At 44.2% G+C, this 13,712-nt stretch overlaps 3 non-coding genes across 3 annotated transcripts; 2 read left to right on the top strand and 1 right to left on the bottom strand.

Moving 5' to 3' along the window:
- Positions 1-1,157: 1,157 nt before the first annotated feature.
- TRNAP-UGG (transfer RNA proline (anticodon UGG)) lies at positions 1,158-1,231 on the top strand. Its single transcript has one exon. It is a non-coding gene; the product is annotated as a tRNA-Pro (tRNA).
- Positions 1,232-1,463: 232 nt separating this feature from the next.
- Positions 1,464-1,537, top strand: TRNAW-CCA (transfer RNA tryptophan (anticodon CCA)). Its single transcript has one exon. It is a non-coding gene; the product is annotated as a tRNA-Trp (tRNA).
- An 8,625-nt stretch (positions 1,538-10,162) lies between these two features.
- Positions 10,163-10,236, bottom strand: TRNAR-CCG (transfer RNA arginine (anticodon CCG)). Its single transcript has one exon. It is a non-coding gene; the product is annotated as a tRNA-Arg (tRNA).
- Between the last annotated feature and the right edge of the window lie 3,476 nt (positions 10,237-13,712).

Genomic DNA, 13,712 nt, shown 5'->3' on the forward strand with positions numbered 1-13,712 from the left:
TCCTATTCATTTCTCCATTTAGGGTTAATAGGATCGAGTAGTCGGTTGAATGCCAAATCTTTCAAACTAGAACTTAATTGTCTAGTCGCTAGCAATGCAAGGTCTAATTCTCGTTATTCGAGAACGGTGGCAAAGCTAAAATACGAGCTCTTTTGATTGCGACAGCTATTGAGTGCTGTTGTTTCGGGGTCAACCTACTCATTCATCTGGGTGAAATCCTTCCCTGTTCACTTACAAATCGACGGAGTAAACTTATATTTCTGTAGTCAATAATCTCGTCGGATCGGATGGATGGAGAACGTCTACGCGAAGACTGCTTAGATTTATTCGTGATACCTTTCATGACATTTCCGAAAACTATTGATTATTTTCCAGTTGATTAGAAACAGATCACTTATTTCTTCGACTCTTTGTGAATGGTATGTTTGTAGCAGCAGGGACAGTATCTCCTCGATTCCAATCAAGTAGGTGTATTGCGACGATTCTTACGCGTAGTATATCGAAAAATACCTAGAGATTTGTCGTCAGTCCCTTTTCGGGTGCAACTTGTGCATTCCAAAGCAATAGTTACTCTCGCATCTCTACTTTTAGCCATAGGATTCATTGAAATAAGTGAAGGAAATGGGGGAGGAGTGGATGGGAAGATACCGTCTCAGTAATAAATCATTAATAGAATTCCCGATTTATCGATTTCCAGTAATGAATGGATCGCTCACTGCTCCCCTCACGGAAATCGATCTATTTCTCCCACCTTACTTTTGTTTTGCTCAACCCCCGCCTCCCCCCGACTAGAGAAATGGAAATATCAAGGCATCTGGAAAGAATCGATTTATTTCTATTAGTAAACCGGCTAGCAGCCCAAACCATATCGTAGCCAACACGGGGGCCGTGGAAAGATAAATTTTTACATCTTGCATTGTGAATTCTCCTTCGTTTTTCAATCGACTAGGAAGATGATGTGTCTCTTCCAGTATTTTTACCACGACCAACCCCAGTAAGGGAATCGGATTCTTCCGGTCTGGGAATGATTCGGAGGCGACATCCTCTCGGGACATGGTTACTTCTTAAGTGGGTAGTCAAGTTCTGTGGCTATCAGTTATAATTACTTGGATCACGCGTCTCAATACCGAGAATGCCAGTCGGAGATCGAGACCAATAGGGATGTAGCGCAGTTTGGTAGCGCATTTGTTTTGGGTACAAAATGTCGCAGGTTCAAATCCTGTCATCCCTATTGTTCCCCGTACATCCCAAAATGATATTGGTGAGAAATTGGTGACAAGAGAAATCCATCTGGGTAGATTGTTTGTGTTATTCAACTGATTCCCCCACAAGAGACATTCCATTTATCTTCCTCTCTCCTGGTCGGTGAAAGAACCACTCCGATTAAGAGTCTGATTCTATTCCCGTGTCCGGATGTCCGCAGATTCTGATTAGAATGGAAACTGGCTTACGTGGGGAATGGAGCGCCCTTAGTTCAGTTCGGTAGAACGCAGGTCTCCAAAACCTGATGTCGTAGGTTCAAATCCTACAGGGCGTGTTTCTCCGACTCAAGTCGGTATCAGCTGGTTCGACCAATACCCACACATACTAAGAATTTGCATTTCCCGATCCCTCTGGATTACCAGAGAGATCTTAGGAATGGGAGAAGGATATGGCAAATGAGTCTCCGTCTTCTACCGAATATCTAGTTGGTCGCCACGTCGATATTGCAAATATGCAGTTACAAATAATCCAGCTAGAGTTATTGGGATCAAACCCAACACAATTCCGGATAGCAGTGCTTCAACCATTTGGGTTCACATACATTTAGTACAAATACTTACCGAAAAAGATTCAGGTATTAATTGGTAATAGATGATTGGTAAGTGCGGCGGATCAGTAAGTGCTAATGGGCACTCCTCGTTCCTTCTAAGCTGATACTCTTGTATCATATAAGCCGGATCTTATTCAATCCAACAAATAATACTGAAGTTGAGATTGGTGCGGACGATAGAAAAGCGAAGTGACTCGGTGGAGTAAGCATAGATTTAAGTACCAAATTGATTTAGCAGATAGGTTAGTAGAAAAATAATTGGTTACTCGGAACTATCGAAAGGGGATTCGAAGCTTGGTAGACATATGAGAGCAGTTTATCCGACGAGAAGATCGCGTTTCAGAAGCTGGGAATGGGATCGACAGTTCATCGAAATATCTCCAACCTCTGAATGAGTGGGAGGAATCGAATCTTCCCAGAAAGAGGAACAAGACAAGATTGGATATTAATATCTCAATTATATGTATCAGATACCCCTACATGACCAGGTTCCCCCGAGTTCTCGATGGAGAATCCTATAGTTCTAATGGCAGGATTTGATACGGAAGTCATTCGAAAGAAACTTAGACGTGGTGGGTTAACCACGCGCGTTGAGACTCACCGGAAGCATCGGAACCTCCAATTGAACAATCGGGGAAAAAAAAGAATCATATTCTTTCCATAGGTTCTCCTAAAACGCGGAGAAAATACTGATAGATTTGTATACTCGGGGGGGAGGGGGGGAATTACGGTTTCTCCGCTCGGTTTATTTACAACTCGTTTATTTATCCGGCGAAATAAGAGGAATATTGCTGCTTCGAGGGGGGGCTAGCTATACTAATCCAGTATGTTTCGGGTATACCCTCGGTATAATAATGACAACTTAACGGGGATCGCTCAGGTATACCGGTAGATTCTCCATCTACTGGTACTCACACCTCTCGGCAAGCAATCCTCCTTAATCCCGCAGGGATATACGGAGCTGAACATGTCTGGGAATACGGGAGAACGTCCTTCTGCTGACATTATTACTAGTATTCGATACTGGGTCATCCATAGCATTACTATACCTTCTCCGTCTATTGCAGGTTGGTTATTCGTCAGTACAGGTTTGGCTTACGACGTTTCTGGAAGTCCCCGCCCAAATGAATATTTTACGGAGAGCCGACAAGAAGTTCCTTTAGTAACTGGCCGCTTCGATTCGCTGGAACAAGCTGATGCATTTACTAGATCTCAGGAGGTACCAACGACTCCAGATAGAACTTATCCGATTTTCACCGTTAGGTGGCTAGCCGTCCACGGACTAGCTGTACCTACAGTTTTTTTTCCAGGCTCTATATCGGCAATGCAATTCATTCAGCGATAATCCCTATATAAGCTATAAATCCACGACGCAACCGAACCCGAATAAACAGAGTGTGGAATTGAATCGTACAAGCCTTTATCGGGGACTCTTATTGATCTTCGTACTTGCCGTCTCATTTTCCAACTACTTCTTCAATTAGAAACTGAAGAGATTTGATAACCCCAATTGGGAAAAACTAAGACCTGATTTATTTGTGACTGTTCGTGTCTCGAGTCGTGACTAAATAATGAAATCAAAAAGGGAGGGGGGTGGGACAAATGGCCAATACCACTGGAAGGATTCCTCTGTGGCTTATAGGTACCGTAGCTGGTATACTCGTGATAGGTCTACTGGGAATATTCTTTCATGGAGCCTATTCGGGATTGGGATCATCCCTCTGAGAATGAATAAGCATTGGGAAATTCTTCCTACTCGCAGGTGAAAAGATGTGCCGGATCCCGGGGGTTCATAGGTCCGGAAACGGGTCAACCCCCTCTTCCGGAGTCTGTTCTACTGCTCCGGGTGCGACAACCCCCCAGCTGTATATGCTACTCCGCCTCAGCAGAGTCAAATTCTGGTACCGTACTCGGGTGAGTAGGTTATTCGATCGATTCTCTCCCGAAGAATCGATCGCAATTGGATGAAGGGGCGGTAATTATTGCAATCATTTGATAAGTATGGGACAGATTCCTACCGGGATTGGGAGGGTGCATATGCTTTTGATAACAAACCAACCCACGAGTCACTCGTCTGATTCTTCGAGAGATCGAGGGATGGGGGGAATCATATCACATTAAATCTCTGGACTCGGGAGGAAGAAGGAAGGACTCGACCTGAGGTTTAAATCCAATTCCAGGTCGATTTCCTCATAGTAAATTGGGGGGAGTACACGGTGGCGGTGGCTCACCCGCCACCACCGATATCGGAATAGAAAAAATAGTTAGCAAAATTGGATATATTTTCTGATACCTGTCGGGGAGACTATTATTGAAAACTTGGTTTCATCACCGAATATGTTTTTGAAGAATTCCAGTTATTCTTACTGCTAACTGGACTCAACCGGCTCCAAATGATACCACAAGAGTTGTACTTATCGCTTCGTTTAGACGTATAGAAGAGGTAGAAATCCAGAATTTGTCTTTGACTCGTCGGATTTACAGTCAATTACCAACCCTTTCCGGATGGTTCACATCCGAAAAGTATGGACTCAGAAATTCATCTCCGCCAATTGGACTTTCTCGAACTGCTTCTTCTTTGACACTGGGAATATCTGGGCCAGAGTAACCGATGCAAGAAAAAGTAGAAGACCTTGAACACGTAATGGATCCTGAAGTACAATCTCTGCCTCTGCTTGACCGAATCCACCCACGTTAGGGTTATTGGTCGATGGTTAATCAGCTTTAATATATTCACCCTCCGAAACGATAAGTTCGGGACCGGGAGGTACAGTATCAACTACTTCACGACCCCCCGATGTCTCTTGGGTAGTGATTTCGTATCCACCCCCCCTCTCCCTACGTGTTATTCTAGTTATCCTTCCCGTCGCCGAAGCGTTGTAAACCGTATTATTGCTTTTACTTCCATCGGGATAGATCTGTCCCCTTCCCCTATTCCCTCCAACATATAGGGGGTATTTTAAAAAGTGTACCTCTTTATCAACGGCAGGATCCGGTGAGAGAATCGGAAATACGATTTCACTATATAGCTTACCCGGAACCGGACCTATTACTATCATGTTCTTTCTATCGGGGCGATAGCTCTGGAACGAAAGTTTACTTAATTTCTCCCTCGCTTCGGTTGGAAGACGATCAGAAGGAGCCAATTCAAACCCTTCGGGTGGGATCGGTACGGCGCCTACATTCAATCCTCCCTTTTTACCATTTGCAAGTACTTATTTTATCTACATATCATAAGGAATCTTAACAACTGCTTCGGACACAGTATTGGGAAGAACAGATTGCGGAACCTCAATATCCACGGGTTTCTTAGCCAAGTGACGATTAGCACATACAATACGTCCAGTTGCTTCTCGTGGATCCTCGTAATTCTATTGCGCAAAAATCGGATATGCATTTGATACGGATGGACGATTCATTCCATCCAGAGTGATCAACATTGGAAATGACAGGGTCAACCACTTCGCCATCCAGTCCTTACTACTTCTCTTTCGCATAGTTCGATTATTAGTATTAGGGTTTCTCACAAATAGATTGTTTCTTGACATCATAGGTAAAATATTACTCCCCTCTTTTGGAGTATTCTGATATCCCGACGATTGCGGGAATTGCAAATTTTTATCCTCCCACTACCCAATACCAGAAGAGGATAATAAAATCCAATTCCTACGAGAAGTGAGTCTACTCCGTTGGATGCAACTGGCAGATACTCGGTGGAGTGATTATCATTCATTCATTGTGTGATAAGTCGCTACGATTGAAGGAGATATACGACTCAAATGGCGAGGAATCCGATATTTGGAGACTGTGTCTGAAATAACCGGGAAGGTTGAGACGAAACAAGAGATTACATATTTGTTGTGAGCGAATCCCAGATGTTCCAGGAGAGAATCTACAACTATTTCCCAACCGTGGGGGGAGTGAAATCCAATACATAAATCCGTTAATGGTGGAGTAGAGAACGCTTTCGTCGTATCATTTAAGCTATAGAATAACTCCCGAATCCAGGAATTTGAAACTGCGAGTCTTTCTTTACCTACTACGAACAAGCAGATCGAGGTGGCAATGCTAATTACGTCGGTTACTAGGTGCGAGATTATCTGGGTGTTTCCCTCGTTACATATTACCACCAATTGAATAGTTTTGTCATACACATCTGTGCCGTAGTCTTGTAATTAGGTATATACAGAGCCTCTCATTGTTTCACCCAACCGGAGTAAGCCTTCTATCTCCTGAAGTCGTTTGAGAGCTACCTCTTCCCGGAAAGAATTAATAAATATTTGTGACTGGAAGGTATTCCACCAATTTCTGATCCGAGGTTCTAGAAACCAATTCTTCAAGACAATTGGAATCGCGGAAGGGAGAAGTAATAGACATCCGATATATTGAATAGGAGCTACTGCTTGATATTTAGCCAATTCAGAATCGTTAAGTACTAATGAACTCGATTGACCCGTCAACTCTGTGTTGAACCTTGATGAAGTACGAGTTATGGACCGTGGCATCAGACTTATAGACTCATAAGCCGTTGTACTACTGGGGGAATCCACTGATTTGCGGACAGAAAATTTATCATTTGAGTTATCATTTATTTGGAGTGACGGAGAAGTTGTGGGACGGTGCCGTGTCCAGGAATCAGGATCATTTGGAGTTGCTTCGATCCGAGCCAATTTCCTATTCATTTGTTCCGTCTTACTCGATTCTCTTGACACATATTTACCCGCAGGAGCCAAAGGATTATCCCCTGGTGGATTTTGCGATAAATCACCAATTATGTTTGGTTTCCTCCCCACCCTGCAGGGATCTAGACGAACCAGTGGAGGCGCTGATTGAAGAGGCAGAGCAACTGGGGGGTGAGATGGAGATGCATCACGGGACCTTTCCTCTGTCGATATTTCTTTCCCACGGGAGGTAGGAGGATAATTCCCGATCAGGAGCAACTGGCGTTGCTTCCTCCTGATAAAGAACTTAAGACTATTCCGAATCTTCGATACAGATATGCTGATCCTACATTCTAAAAGACTCCGATATATAGTAGATAGAGATTTACTAGGTTCTGCATCCGTATGAGCTACCGCAGCCTGTGACGAATCTTCCGTAGATGATATTGTTTCTAGATAATAGGAAGAGTCTTCTCTTACGGATTGTAGTCGCTTACTAGCTTCGTAAGCTCTATCCGGGGAGCGACGTGGGGTATTGTAGAACCACCGGAGGAGTCTCCAACAGTATGATTTCATATATTATTTATATGGTGAGGAGGGGAATTCACGAAGTAAATTACTAAGTGGATGAATCCCCGTAATCGAATCCTCTTTTCTAATTCCCTTCTCTAATCGTCACTATACCATCCTAATTTCCTTCCCTCATCTCATTCGCTTCTTCTAGGAACCTCCGGATCGGTCGAAATATTAGAATCCCTCGATTGATACACGTGAAAAACGAGCAAGTTCAGCAGCTTTTTCTTCTGTTTCTCCCGACGCCGAATCCTCACCAATCCGGGTTAGGGGAATGTCTTGCCGACCCCTCATCTTCAAGTAAAGGACTCGACGAGGATAGAAACCTCCTCGAATTTCCAATTTAACTGCTTGTATATCTCTCATTGCAAATTGGATACAAATACGACGGTTTCCCCCGGGGAAACCCCAGCGAGAAATGGGGAAGATTCCTTCTCATTTATCAAATGAATTGTAGCCGCTACCCACATCCCGAAATATCGTACGCCACGGATAAAATCCAGGGAAGAGACCCGCGATACCATAGAAACACATCACAATACCTTGTGGAATGAAAACAATCTGTCCAGATGGAAGTGTGGGGATTAAATCTTCACCAATATAACTAGAGATTCCAACCGCCGGAAAACCCATTGCGCCACGAACCGGGATACGGGCCCAACACAAATTACTGAATCTACGAGAACCTCTTGGAGAATCTACTCGAAACCATTCGGATTGACGATTCATTAATACTCCCTCCAGAAATTGCCTTGTTGGAATGAATCAGCCGCTTATATTGTTATTGGTCCCACCTCTACCCTACCCCCCCCCCCCCTCCCCGAATAGATGCAGATACAGATACAGCCGATGCTTCGACATCACTTCATTTTGAAAAGGATTCTTGGAAGGGATTCTGTTTCCGAGAAGTTTAGAACATTTTCCACTGTTTTGGTGCGTAGGTGGGGGTCGCTAAGATCTATATGTCTTAGCAACGATGGAACGATCCACGTCTCACTTATCCATAAGGGGAAAGTGAGATATAGATTGAGATGACGTTAAAGATTCCCAAGTGCTAAAACAAGTGCTCAAATAAAATAACCGCCGGTGAAGCTATGTGGAAAGAATATATCCGACCGAATCAAAAGCAAGAGTAGTAGTCGTAATTGATCGATCCTATGGAACAATTTCCGTGAGATAGTGTACAGAACAAGAAATTGTAGAATTTCGTCCCGTTCTATATAAATAAACAGAGATATCATTGTAATTGCCGGAAAGACCGAACCTACTAGGGGTACAGAAATGGAAGGTAAATAGGACGCTGTCGTAATGGAATCACCTCAAGTAAGAAAGATATGACACAGATAGATGTATCTATAATGACATTATATTGTTATTTTTATCTTTTATCCCCCAATGTCTAATAATAGTCTCCTTATCTCACGTAGAAAGGAAGTTTTTATACATTCGATATATCGAGACAGTTACTCGGAAATTGCTACGAAATCCATATTGTTTCCGGTAAGGTATCTGATTCCAGCTCCGATCAACTGACTCAATGAATCTGCAGACATCCGCGGTGTCTACTTCGTCGAATCAGGCGCACAGCAGAGTCCGAAATTATACCGATGGTTAATCTCGATTTCTTACTGAGGTATAATTGCATTGTGGCATAATTTGCATGGCGTGATATCAGAGAAGGATAGAAAAGTATTGTTACGACGGTTCGCTGAATAAATTCCTCTCATTGGAGAGGTAGAGAGATTAGTAGGACAACCCCGAATTGATAATTCCTAACTTGATTAATGAGAAGGAGGGAGAGTGATAGAAACGGGGGTTTAACCGAATGGGGGGAAAGGAGGTTCAATTCCTTTTACAAGGAGCTGAAGAATAAAGCTCAGATATCTCACTCGGAACACCTTTTAGAGGATTACGTGGAACAATTGAATCGGGTGATCCATGATCAAATAAAGATTCAGCTACTTGAAAGCCATCGGGTATCTTCTGACGCAGTGTTTGTTCAATCACCCTTTTCCCAGCAAATGCTATGTATGCTTTGGACTCAGCAATAATTACGTCCCCTAACGTACCAGAACTAGCAGTAACACCACCCGTAGTTGGATAGGTAGGAACCGATATATATAATAATCCCTTCTGAACCTGATGTATTTGTGGGACGGGAGGAATCTTAGCCATCTGCATCAGACTCAACGTCCCTTCTTGCGTACGTGCTCCGCCGGAAGCACAGATAATAACTAGTGGAAGGGATTGATCCGTGGCACATTCGATTGAGCGGGTAATCTTTTCACCTACCACAGAACCCATACTTCCCCCCGTGGATTGAAAGTCCGTAACACCAAGCGCAATAGGTGTCCCGTTTAGACATCCCACCCCTGTCTGAACAGCATCAGTTAAACCCGTTCGTTTCTGGGAGTTGATGATGCGACTTCCATGAGAATCCCCGTCAGAGAAACCTGGAACATCTTATGCAGTCATGTCTTCATCCATGGGAATCCAAGTGTCACGATCGATCGGAAGTTCGATTCTTTCTGTACTAGTCATTGGGGGGTGATAGCCGCACTCCTCACAAATATTTTTATTTTGTTTTGGGAATCTCACGTAAAGCATGTTACCGCAGTTGTCACACCGAGTCCACAACCCCCTGTCGGTATCAATGCTTATGTCTCTATTCCTTCCTCTCTCACTCAAAACGTAACCCTTTGTGGCTTTTTCGAGGAAAGCCCCGATCAATCCACCAAATTCGCGTTTATCTTCGAACCGATTTCTCACAGACATAGGAATTTCCTCATTCATTTCTTCTCCTTCGCTTCGGAGGTAAAAACAGTCGATTCTATTAGATTTCATTTCATCAATGAGATAGACACAGAGATGGAGAAATCATTTCTGAACTATCAGGATCAGCGTCTGTTCGGAATAGGCGTCGAATCGAGACTGACTCCGAATCCGATAACTAATTGGCAATTGACTGATCATCTATTTGATCAATCATATGTTAGAACCCCACAAATAATTATCCAATAACACTTCGTGGAAATAGTTGTGTCGTGTACTGAGAGGCACTGAATCATTTCCTTACTACTCGAGTCTCTGCAGCTCGTATTCCACCTCTCCTATGCAAATTGGGGGGGATTCGAACCCCCGTCCCCATGGATCGGAACCATGTGCTCTCATCCGCTGAGCTACCAACTCCGATCCGTGGCATATCGGGAGTATGGAGGGGAATGTTCCTTCTCCCTATACTCCCTGTTCGCCCCACGAATCCTACCGAATGAATGAGATTCCCGAATAGTTACGGAAATTACAATGTATCAATTGTGTCGAATTCAAATTTGATCTGTTTCCATACCTCGCAAGCAGCAGCCAATTCGGGACTCCACTTACTAGCTTCGCGGATAATCTCGTTACCTTCACGAGCAAGATCACGTCCCTCATTACGAGCTTGTACACAAGCCTCCAATGCAACTCGATTAGCTACGGCGCCTGGTGCGTTTCCCCAGGGGTGTCCCAAGGTTCCTCCGCCGAACTGTGAGACAGAATCATCTCCGAAGATTTCAGTTAGAGCGGGCATATGCCAGACATGGATACCTCCCGAGGCTACGGGAAATACACCTGGCATGGATACCCAATCCTGAGTGAAATATATACCACGGCTTCGGTCTTTCTCGATATAATCGTCGCGTAGCAAATCGACGAAACCCAGTGTGACTTCTCGTTCTCCCTCCAGTTTACCCACTACGGTCCCGGCGTGGATATGATCCCCGCCGGACATACGCAATGCTTTGGCTAGGACACGAAAATGGATACCGTGATTTCTCTGTCTATCGATAACAGCATGCATCGCGCGGTGGATATGAAGCAGTAGCCCATTATCTCGACAATAAAAGGCCAAGCTAGTATTTGCAGTGAAGCCTCCCGTCAAATAATCATGCATGACGATGGGTGCTCCCGATTCTCTAGCAAAGACTGCTCTTTTCATCATTTCCTCACACGTACCCGCAGTGGCATTTAGATAATGTCCTTTTATTTCGCCCGTTTCGGCCTGAGCCTTGAAAAGAGCTTCTGCCACAAACAGGAACCGGTCCCTCCAACGCATGAATGGTTGAGAATTTACGTTCTCATCATCCTTCGTAAAATCAAGTCCGCCACGGAGACATTCGTAAACAGCCCTGCCATAGTTTTTAGCAGATAAGCCCAATTTTGGCTTGATTGTACATCCCAGCAAGGGACGACCATATTTGTTCAGTTTATCCCTTTCGACTTGGATACCGTGAGGCGGCCCAATGAAAGTCTTGGAATAAGCAGGAGGAATTCTCAGATCCTCCAAACGTAGAGCTCGTGGGGCTTTAAATCCAAATACGTTACCTACAATGGAAGTGAACATATTGGTGACGGAACCCTCTTCAAATAGATCCAAAGGATAAGCTACATATGCGATATATTGATTCTCTTCCCCAGCAACGGGTTCGATGTCGTAGCATCGACCCTTGTAACGATCGAGACTAGTCAGTCCATCCGTCCACACAGTGGTCCACGTACCTGTGGAAGATTCTGCAGCTACTGCAGCTCCAGCTTCCTCAGGCGGTACCCCGGGTTGCGGAGTCATCCGGAAGGCTGCCAAGATGTCAGTATCTTTGGTCTCATAATCGGGAGTATAGTAAGTTAGTCGATAATCTTTAACACCAGCTTTGAACCCAATACCTGTTTTAGTCTCTGTTTGTGGTGACATGAGTCCCTCCTTACAATTCAATTAGTAAATCCTGCAAGGATGAGATCTGCTCGACATAGATGGAAGAATTCAACGTGAAGCGTGGAATAGGTCCTGATAGATTCGACTCGAGACGTTTGTCGAAACTCTACCTCAAGCATGGGACATTAGTATTTTATAATACGTCCCACATGTAATGCAACTGACTCTGGTTGTTTCGCACGGAAATTGCTTGAAGAATTAGATCGTAATACATCTCGATACATTGACTCGGGAATCTTTTCGTGGTTAGACTGGTCAGTAGAAGCAAAAAAGGGGATTGAATTCGATATCTGGTTCGCTTTGCGAATAGACGGGGGAAAAAAGGGGATTCGACGAATGAGATGTAGCAATCACATCTAACTAGATGGACCAACTCGTGGGTATCGCGCTCTTTTGCCTCCGACCCATATGTGGAGAGGAGGAAATCAAATCCTACAGTACCTGTCACCCATCTGGATGGATCGGAATCGACTTCCGAGGAAGCAAATGATATGTTTGAAAAAGGGGGAGAAGGGTGTGGAACTAGTAACTCCCCACCATCAACCAATTAGCAATGAAATGCCAGATGGTTCTGCCAATTCGACAATCAAATGAAGATAATACACCAAAACAGTTACGAAAACCAGTTCTTCTGCTTTTGGAATTTCTAAATCAGTGGAGAGAAATGTGGGATATATTACCCAGATCATTGGACCAGTATCGGATGTGTCTTTCCCTCCAGGTAAAATGCCCAATATCTACAACTCTTCGATGGTTAAGGGGAAAAACCCGGCGGGTCAAGAGATTAATGTTACTCGTGAGGTGCAACAATTACCGGGTAATAATGAAGTCAGAGCCGTAGCTATGAGTGCTACAGATGGTCTGATGAGAGGTATGGGCGTCGTCGATACAGGAGCTCCTCTCAGTGTTCCTGTTGGTGAAATTACTCCTGGTTGAATCTCTAATGTCCCTGGTGAACCCGTCGATGACTTGGGTCCCGTAGATATTGGTACGACGTCCCCCATTCATAGATCCGCTCCGGCATTTACGCAGTTGGATACTAAATTATCTATATTTGAGACGGGGATTAAAGTCGCGGATCTTTTGGCTCCCTATCGTCGAGGAGGAAAGATTGGATCATTTGGAGGAGCTGGAGTGGGAAAAACGGTTCCTATCACGGAATCAATTAACAACATCGCCAAGGCTCACGGAGGTGTATCTGTATTTGGTGGGGTGGGGGAACGCACCCGTGAGGGTAATGATCTTTACATGGAAACGAAGGAATCGAAAGTTATTAATGAACAAGATATATCAGAATCGAAGGTGGCTCCAGTTCATGGTCAGATGAATGAACCACCAGGAGCTCGTATGAGAGTTGGTTCAACTGCTCTGACAATGGCTGAATATTTCCGAGATGTGAACAAGCAAGATGTCCTTTTATCTATCGACAACATATTTCGTTTTGTCCAAGCAGGATCAGAAGTTTCTGCTTTATTGGGTAGAATGCCTTCCGCCGTGGGTCATCAACCAACTCTTAGTACAGAAACGGGATCCCCACAAGAGAGAATTACTTCTACCAAGGAAGGATCGATAACTTCTATTCAAGCTGTTTATGTACCTGCAGATGATTCGACTGACCCAGCTCCTGCTACAACATTTGCACACCCAGATGCTACCACTGTGCTTTCGAGAGGACTAGCAGCTAAAGGTATTTATCCGGCTGTAGATCCCTTGGATTCGACTTCAACCATGTTACAACCCTGGATTGTGGGTGAAGAGCATTACGAAACCGCACAAGGGGTTAAACAGACTTTACAGCGTTATAAGGAATTGCAAGATATTATAGCTATTCCCGGACTGGATGAATCGTCAGAAGAGGACCGTCTAACGGTAGCTCGGGCTCGGAAGATAGAACGTTTCTTATCACAACCCTTCCTCG

This window comes from Dipteris shenzhenensis, unplaced genomic scaffold (genome assembly GCF_047967505.1).
Source record: "Dipteris shenzhenensis isolate YYH24624 ecotype China unplaced genomic scaffold, Dip_SZ_1.0 scaf0247, whole genome shotgun sequence".
In the NCBI taxonomy this organism is placed as follows: Eukaryota; Viridiplantae; Streptophyta; class Polypodiopsida; order Gleicheniales; family Dipteridaceae; genus Dipteris; species Dipteris shenzhenensis.